This window comes from Zea mays, chromosome 10, assembly GCF_902167145.1.
Source record: "Zea mays cultivar B73 chromosome 10, Zm-B73-REFERENCE-NAM-5.0, whole genome shotgun sequence".
Classification (NCBI taxonomy): Eukaryota; Viridiplantae; Streptophyta; class Magnoliopsida; order Poales; family Poaceae; genus Zea; species Zea mays.
This window is the reverse complement of record NC_050105.1, coordinates 103,603,116-103,611,536: the sequence shown is the minus strand read 5'-3', so window position 1 is coordinate 103,611,536 and position 8,421 is coordinate 103,603,116. Positions and strand designations below refer to the sequence as shown.

Here is an 8,421-nt window from a genome sequence, read left to right as displayed (position 1 = left end):
GGTGCTCACATTTGCTCCCTAAAGATTCAATTAATCCTTTTTAAAGCGCATTTAAATTACTTAAAATTTGTAAACTGCACTAAAGATCCCAAAAACATATTTACCAGAGAGCTTACCAATTTAGACACCCCATAAAATTTGTCCCATGATTTTACCATATTTCTATAACTTGTGACATAATTAACAATCTCTTAGAAAAATGAATAAAGGAAAATCATTAAACCCGGACTGAAACTGACCTTAAGTGAGCACAGAACAAGCGCCACACGGTCGAGGAAACCTTCGAGGATCCCTGGCCACGGTAAGGTGAGATGAAACTTGATGGCACTTTGGAGATGTGCGTCTGGTGTAATGGCCTGAAACCGAGTACGGGGGCGCCTGGGCGATGTTGAACTCGCGGTAGCGCTGCGGACGCGACGAGGGAGAATGTCAGCGAGGAGGCAGGCGACGGTTGGGGAATTTCTAGGGAGCCGGCGAGCTGTTGCAGAGAGAGCAGCAGGCCCAGTAGGCAACAACGATGTTGGGGAGCCGAGCGCCGGCACGACGATGTAGGAGCTAGAGACGGCGGCGTTCAGCAGCTCCACACAACGATGTGCCAGAGCAAGGAGACGACAGCGCATGCAGTTTCAGCCATGATCCACAGAATCCCAACACGCAAACTCCAGGAAAGAAGAGATCGTGACTGGCAAGTGGCAACAAGAGGATGGCGTGCACAGGCGAGGCAAGCACTGGAGAGACCGAGCACAGAGGAGAGCGGGCTGAGAACATGGATGCGAGGGGCACTACGAGAAGGGAGCTCGGCTGTTGCTGCCTAAGCGATGGGGTGAGGGAATATATGACGTGGAGAAGCTAGTGTGGATAGATTCGTTATTAAAGAATCACAAGTATCCCCTGTGAATCAGCCAGCTGATGGAGGCCCTGCAATTGATAGTACTGCTGCTGACAACGAGGTTGATGATGTTCCTATTGATAACGCAAACGTAGGGATGGGCAATAATAGTGATAATTTGAATACTTCAGCGTCTATGAATGATGGTGATTCTTTTCAGCCTGATATATTTGATCCAAGATATTGGGATTCTCTTGGTTCTAAACAAATTGATATTTTAGCACAGAAGGGACCTAAAAGAGACTTATCAATTCAGAAAGGTCCAAGGGATAGATATTCTAGAAGGTTTTCTGCATTATTCTATAATAGAATTCTATCAAATGGGGAGCATTGCGATAGAGATTGGCTTGTTTATTCTAAGGAACTTGATAAAATCTTTTGCTTTGGTTGTAAATTATTTACAAAAGGGCATCAAAAAGGTCAGTTGGCAAATGAGGGGTATAATGATTGGATACATCTTGGGGCTAGACTTAAAGAGCATGAGACAAGTGCTGATCATGTTTTTAATATGACCACTTGGTATGAGTTACGTAATAGATTGCAAACAGATCAGGCTATTGATAAAACTGCTCAACGACAACTTGAGAAAGAAAAGGAACATAGGAGGAAAGTTTTGTTCAGAATTGTTGCCATTGTAAAAATTTTTGCCAAGCATAATCTAGCATTTCGTGGTACTAATTGCAAATTGTATGATGATAGTAATGGCAATTTCTTGGGTTTGGTAGAGATGTTGGCTGAATTTGACCCGGTTATTCAAGAGCATGCCCGACGTATTACAAATGAAGAAACTCATGCTCATTATCTTGATTATAAGATTCAAAATGAGTTGATACACTTGATTGCTTCTACTATTAAGTCTGAAATTATTAAGAAAATAAAGAAGGCAAAATATTTCTCTGTGATACTGGATTGTACCCCTGATGCAAGCCACCAAGAACAAATGTCTTTAGTTATTAGATATGTGGATTCATCTTCGAGTACTATTAGTATTGAAGAATCCTTTCTTGGTTTTTAGATGTAAATGATACGACTGGGCAAGGTCTTTTTGATGTGCTACAGGATCAGCTAAAGGATCTTGATCTTGATATAGATGATGTGAGAGGACAAGGATATGATAATGGGTCAAATATGGAAGGATGCAAAAATGGGGTACAAAAGAAACTTTTGGATTTAAATCCTAGAGCTTTCTATTCTGCTTGTAGTTGCCATAGTCTTAATTTAACACTATGTGATATGGCTAAGACATGTGGTAAAGCTAAAGACTTCTTTGGAATCATCCAACGCATTTATACAATCTTTGCTAATTCCACTAAGAAATGGCAGATTCTGAAAGATAACATAACAAGATTGACTCCTAAGTCAGTATCAGCTACTCGTTGGGAGAGTCGTGTTGAAAGTGTTAAAGCTATCAGACTTCAATGTGCAGACATTCGAGAGGCTCTACTTCAGGTGCTCACTGCCTTGTATTATCATATTTATCCAATATTGTAATTCATTTTGTTGTTTCTATTAAGACACATTTTATTTGTTTAAATTTCAGGTATCAGATATCGATAGTGATCCTAAAACAAGCAGTGAAGCTAAAGGTTTGGCAAATAATGAGCTTGGAGAGTATGAGTTTATAGTGGCTATAGTTATTAGGTATGAGGTGTTGTATGCTGTTAATTTAGTAAGCAAACAATTGCAATCAAAAGATATGCTTATTGATGTTGCTATTGAGAAAGTTCAAGGGCTGATTGTTTTCTTCCAGAACTACAGGGAAACTGGTTTCTTAGAAGCACTAGAGACAGCCAAAGGCATTGCACTTGAGATGGATATTGGTACATCATTTCGTAAAAGACGGAAAATTAAAAGAAAGAGACACTTTGATGAGAACCCTGATGTCCCAGATATTGCCACACTGTCTCCAGAGGAGTCATTTAGAATAAGCTATTTCATACCTATTGTTGATCAAGCAATTTCCTCACTTACAAGGAGATTTGAACAATACCAAGGTTATCAGAAAATGTTTGGTTTCTTATTTACTTCTGAAACATTGCAGTCATTGGATAATGAGAGCCTAAAGTCCTCCTGTGATAATCTGGAGGCTGCCCTCGAAAAGGATGGAAAATCTGATATTGATGCTAATGAATTGTATGCAGAGTTGAAGTTTCTCCAAAATTTCATTCCACAAGAAAATATGGGACCTTTGGAAATTCTAAAGTTTCTGAAACGACATAATTCTTTTCCTAATGCAAGTATTGCATATAGGGTCTGTTTGGTTGGGCTGTGGCTGTGAAAAAAGTTGCTGTGGGCTGTGAGCTGTGGAAAAAGCTGCTGTAGGCTATGAGCCGTTAAAAAGCTAAAAACCGTTTGGTGGAATCCACTAAAAGTCGTTAAAAGTTCTTCGATATATGTTTTCACAGTTCTATCCGAAAAGTTACTAAAAGCAGGTTCAGGGGTGCTTTCAGATTTGCACTGTGAGAAAGTCAGCTTTTAGAAAAAGCTACTTTCTGGATCCAGCCCTTTGGTTGGCTTTTGGCTTTTAGGGGGCAAAAGCCAAAAGCCAAAAGTCAAACCAAACACACCCATAGAGTTCTATTGACCATTCCAGTGACAGTTGCATCAGCGGAACGAAGCTTTTCTAAATTGAAGCTATTGAAGTCATATTTGCGCTCTACAATGTTACAACAAAGACTTACTGATTTGGCCTAGATATCACTTGAGAGTGAATTATTGGAGAAGATTGAATATGAGCGTATTATTGAAGAATTCATTTCAAGTAACACCAAAAGAATGAAGTTGTTCAAATAAATATGATACAACAAAGCGTTGAATAGGTACGTTTCTTTTTCCATGGCTATGTAAACCATTATAACATATATATTATTACTATATTTTATTTTTCCTTAAGATATAGGCTCCAATTTAAAATTAAGTACATGTTCTCGGATTATGCCGGCCCGGCCCTGTGCTCAGGGCTGCACGTGGATTTCTGGAGATGAGACAACGCACGGGAGAGACTTCTAGGGAGTACGTGCACTAGATATTGGATAAGAACGACCGGAACAAAGGAGAAAATTTTAGAGAACTGAGCACGTGTACAGGATAAACATCAGCGGCATGGAGATCTTTTTCTCATACCAAAATTGAACCGGTTTCAGTCATCTGAACAATATTCAGTCCACCACCTGCCCAACAGCTCGACTTGGATCCTTCATCATAAGATGTATTCCTCCATAATAGATCTCCAAGTTTGATGTAATGGTCATTCACCAAGAATTAAGAGTTAGAAGGGTATAAAACTGAAAGGAATACGTGGTTTCTAAAAATTCAGCAAAACTAAATACGTTTCAGATTCTGAACTGAATTTGGCACCAAACTGAACCCTCATTTGTAACCCCTTCGATCCTCATGATTCCAAGCAATACATGCCAACCATAGTTAATAAAGTTTGTTCACAAAATGTAACTTTACAAGTTTACTGTAGGAACCGTAGGTCAAAGATTCATGGATCAAAAGTTATAATGCTCCAGAGTGGGGTGAATACACTAGGAACCAGCTGCAGCTAACTGAATAAGAGACTGAACACCACACGTCTGACAGAGAGAATTTGGGCACGTTTTACTCCAACTTATGTGCAGCACCACGTCACACTGGCTTAAATAAACTTGTTCACCATTAGATGATCTTCAACTTTTATATAAAAACTACAGTATAAAATCACATGGATTAATCACAACAGAGCTCTAAACTGATTCACTAAAATTCAGGTTTTAGTTCTGAACAAAAAACACAGTCCAAGTAACCTTACAGTCCAGATTTAGGCAACCTTTTCTCCTAGTTCCATGTAGCTTTAGGGGTATGATCCTTAACCAAACGTATACACCAACACATGGTCGTCCACCTTTGTATAGCTTTCTTAGCCTATAACTGCATGAATCAGCCGAAAATGGGCTCCAAACTCAGCAACTTTCACTGAAATTCAGTTTTCAATAACTGAATATAATTCAGTTTCAGCCACAACACAGTCCCACTTTAAGCAGTCGTTACTCCAATTCTTGTATGTGATCATGTCCATCACCCTTTAAGGAAGTTGTTCACCAATATATGGTCTTTATTTCCTCTACAAGCACCATAGTCTAAAACCTTATAGAACAACCAAAAATGAGCTCCAAAACAGCCATCAATACTGAATTCCAGATTCAGCTACTATTCACAATCTGAAAAATTCAGAAACACAGCAGCACCACTTTGAACCACTCTTCTTCCTGGGTTCCAAATGCTTCTAGGGCAAGTTGCTTAATAAAGCTTATACTCCAATAGTTCCTTTACAAGTTTTATATAGTGACCATTAACCAAAACTTCTTGGATTCCAAATTGCAATAGCCCAAAGTTTGCTCCAAATGCTGAAATTCAGACTCAGAATTTCACTAAGTCTGAAATCCAAATTTCTGGCAGCTTTACTTTAGATTAGTTTTTCTCCAAGTTCCATATAGATTTAGAGCTTGGTGACTTAAAAAACTTATACTCCTCATGTAGCTCGATAACTTTGTTACAATGACCATATTCAAAATGGTTCTAGATTAGAAGTTACAAGGGTCCAAAGTTGACTAGTTTATATTATTTTCAGCAATTCCAAAATGAACCCAAAACTGAATTTTTGTACTTAACTCCAAATTCTTCCACACAACTTGGGAATCTCCAAATAAGAAAGTTATCCACTTTTCCAAGCTCTACAACTTTAGTCCATGAAACTCATGTCTAAAGTGTCCTTGGTTTAGGAGTTTCTTTGTTTATCCACAAATCACAAGGAAGGTTTTCAAATCTCACTTAGGGTTTTGAGGTTAATCTCGTTCCTTAATTAATCCTTCCACTTAACCCACCTTTGAAAGCAAAGTTGCTCTAGGTCCTAAGTCCTTCCCCTTGGCACTTAAGGATCCAAGTCAATTTGTCACTTGCTAAGAGATGATCTATTCTTGTCTAGCTTAAGCCAAGTTCTTAAACTAAACCCTAAACCCAACACACAACATCACACTTTCGAAAAAGTTTGACCTAGTGAATGCATTCTAGGTATAACAAACAAAATAATGCAAGTGCTTATGATGATATGCCAGATTTTTAGTTCGCTTAACACCAGAGGTGTTACATGAAGAAGCTCCAAAGTCGTTCCTAAGGTGATGCAGAGCTTAGCTCTAAAGTCGTTCCTACGGGGATGCAGAGCTAAAATGCCACCTAAGTAAAAGGTGAAGAAGCTACAAAGTCGTTCCTAAGGGGATGCAGAGCTTAGCTCCAAAGTCGTTCCTACGGGGATGCAGAGCTAAAATGCCAACTAAGTAAAAGGTGAAGAGACTCCAAAGTCGTTCCTAAGGGGATGCAGAGTCTTACTTTTATGAAGCATTCGTGCATTAACATCAGTTGCTTCATGTCATCATATCATACTGCATAGCATCACATCATTCATCATCTTGCATCATCTGAAATAGTGGAAAAAGAAGAGAAATTGCTCCTTCAAAAATACTGGCTAACCCGTGAGGTTAAGTCTATCTTCGGCAGAGAGTTATGAAAGGACGTATCAACAATGCAAGATCTATGCCTTCGGCAGCGGTATATTTATACAAGATTTATGCCTTCGACAACGGTACTCTTATGCAATATCTATGGCAAGACCTTTGAATCCAATAAGTTGCTTCGACAGAAAAGGGGATTTTTATCTTTATGAAGCGTGAAAAGAAGGTAAGGTGTTTTTTCGCCTGCGTCTCAAAAACGGTACGTACGAAGGTTTCACATTCCACAAAGAAATATATTACATCATTAAATATATATAGTTGATAATTGTTTCTTACAAAAGGAAACTACATACAAAAATTCTACAGTTCAAATAAACAAGGTCTAATCATCCTCTTTTAGAACTTTATCAGCGGCTTCGTTTAGAAGCCTATTCACAGCTTCATCAACAACTTTGTTAGCTATTCTGATTACTTCAAGAGCCCCTTCAGAGCTGGATCGGCCTTAGGGTCATACGGCTCCAGAGGGGGAGAAAGTTCGGCTGCACCATAGTATAAGTGTTTTGTTAGTTCCAAAGCTAAAACAATTTACAAAGCTAAATCATGACAAATATACCTATAAGTCTTTCACGCTCTACAACTTCTTTAGCTTTCTTTGCCTCTTCCAAGGCAGTATGAGACACCATCTCATTTTTTCTAATAACTTTGTCGGCTATCTCTCGGCCACCTCCCAACCAAACTTCAGAATAAAATTTTCCGCTCAGCGCAGTAGCTTCGGTTGAAGGGTTCTTAATGTCATTGGCTGAGACCGAGAATTATGGCTGAATAATAGCATTTGCTTGCTCGCAACCAACTTTCTCAAGAAGTGAGAGGGCTCCTCGGGCACCGGTGAAGGCACAAAATTCTACTATACCACTAAGAATCTCATCAAAAGCTTCATGTTCGCCACTAATCCACCGGATAACCCCATCAGGATCACCACAGATAAAATTCTGCTCCGTAGAGAATGCGCCAACTTTGGCAAAACTATTTTTCAACTTATTGCAACAGTCCATAGCGACATTGTAGCATTCCTCTTTCGCTTCACGAAGCTCCTCGACATTTTTCTGAACCCTTAACCGTTCAGTATCAGACATTTCGTGTTTTGTTTGTTTGACATTAAAATTTTCAGTCACTTCATCGAGCTTCTTCTCTAATCCTTGCACTTTGGATCTATGCAATCCCACATGAATAGATAGCGCATATAATAAATTAGCAATACGTTTCGCATCTTTCTCTTGCTTCTTTTCAAACTCCTTGATTTTCTGTTCTGCTTCGGAAAGGCTAGACAGTCTAGCTTCGGTAGACTTTAACCTCTCAACCAAGGAGAGCAGGATTTTATCCTTCTCAAGGGCTCTATTCCAAAGCGTTATGACCACCGAACACAAGTTCCCAAAAGCTATCTGAGTGCTTTCAGCTTCTGCATCCTTTTGGGCTTTCAAAGCTTTGCTAAGGATAAGACCCTGACAAACAAAAAACATACAAATATTAATAAGTATTATCACAAATCGTTTGCTGAAAACTTGCCTAACTAAAATCAGTAAATGCAAAAATAAAAATATATAAACCTTTAAGCTGTTATAAGCAAGGCTGTCTGCAAGTTGGTCCTTCGTTATTGCAGATAAACCAAGTTCAAGTTTCGGATATCCCATGTTGTCTATCATTTCTTGACAAATGTTTATCTCTTTGTTGTCTGGTAGACAGTAAAGGAAGTCATCTTTGTCGTCTCCTCCATAAATTAGGGACCCTCGAGGATATTTCAGGTCCTTAGCGTAATGTTACACGACAATTTGCTCTTCTGATAGTTGTTTTTCTAAAGCATGACGAACAATATATTCTAAATCACCTTGAGAAGATGCTTTGGGTATAGGCGATGTTGGCTTTTCCAGAAGACTTTCCTTCACCAGCTCTACTGGCTTAGTTCTCGAAGGTCCAGCTTCAACGTGAATAGGAGAAGCGCTTGCAGTGGCTACTTCTCTTAGATCCTCAATTTTGTCCTCGGGAGCT

General features: G+C 39.1%; 1 pseudogene; it reads left to right on the top strand.

The window, feature by feature from the left end:
- The first annotated feature begins 703 nt into the window (after nucleotides 1-703).
- Nucleotides 704-3,583, top strand: LOC109942880 (zinc finger MYM-type protein 1-like; annotated as a pseudogene).
- Nucleotides 3,584-8,421: the final 4,838 nt, after the last annotated feature.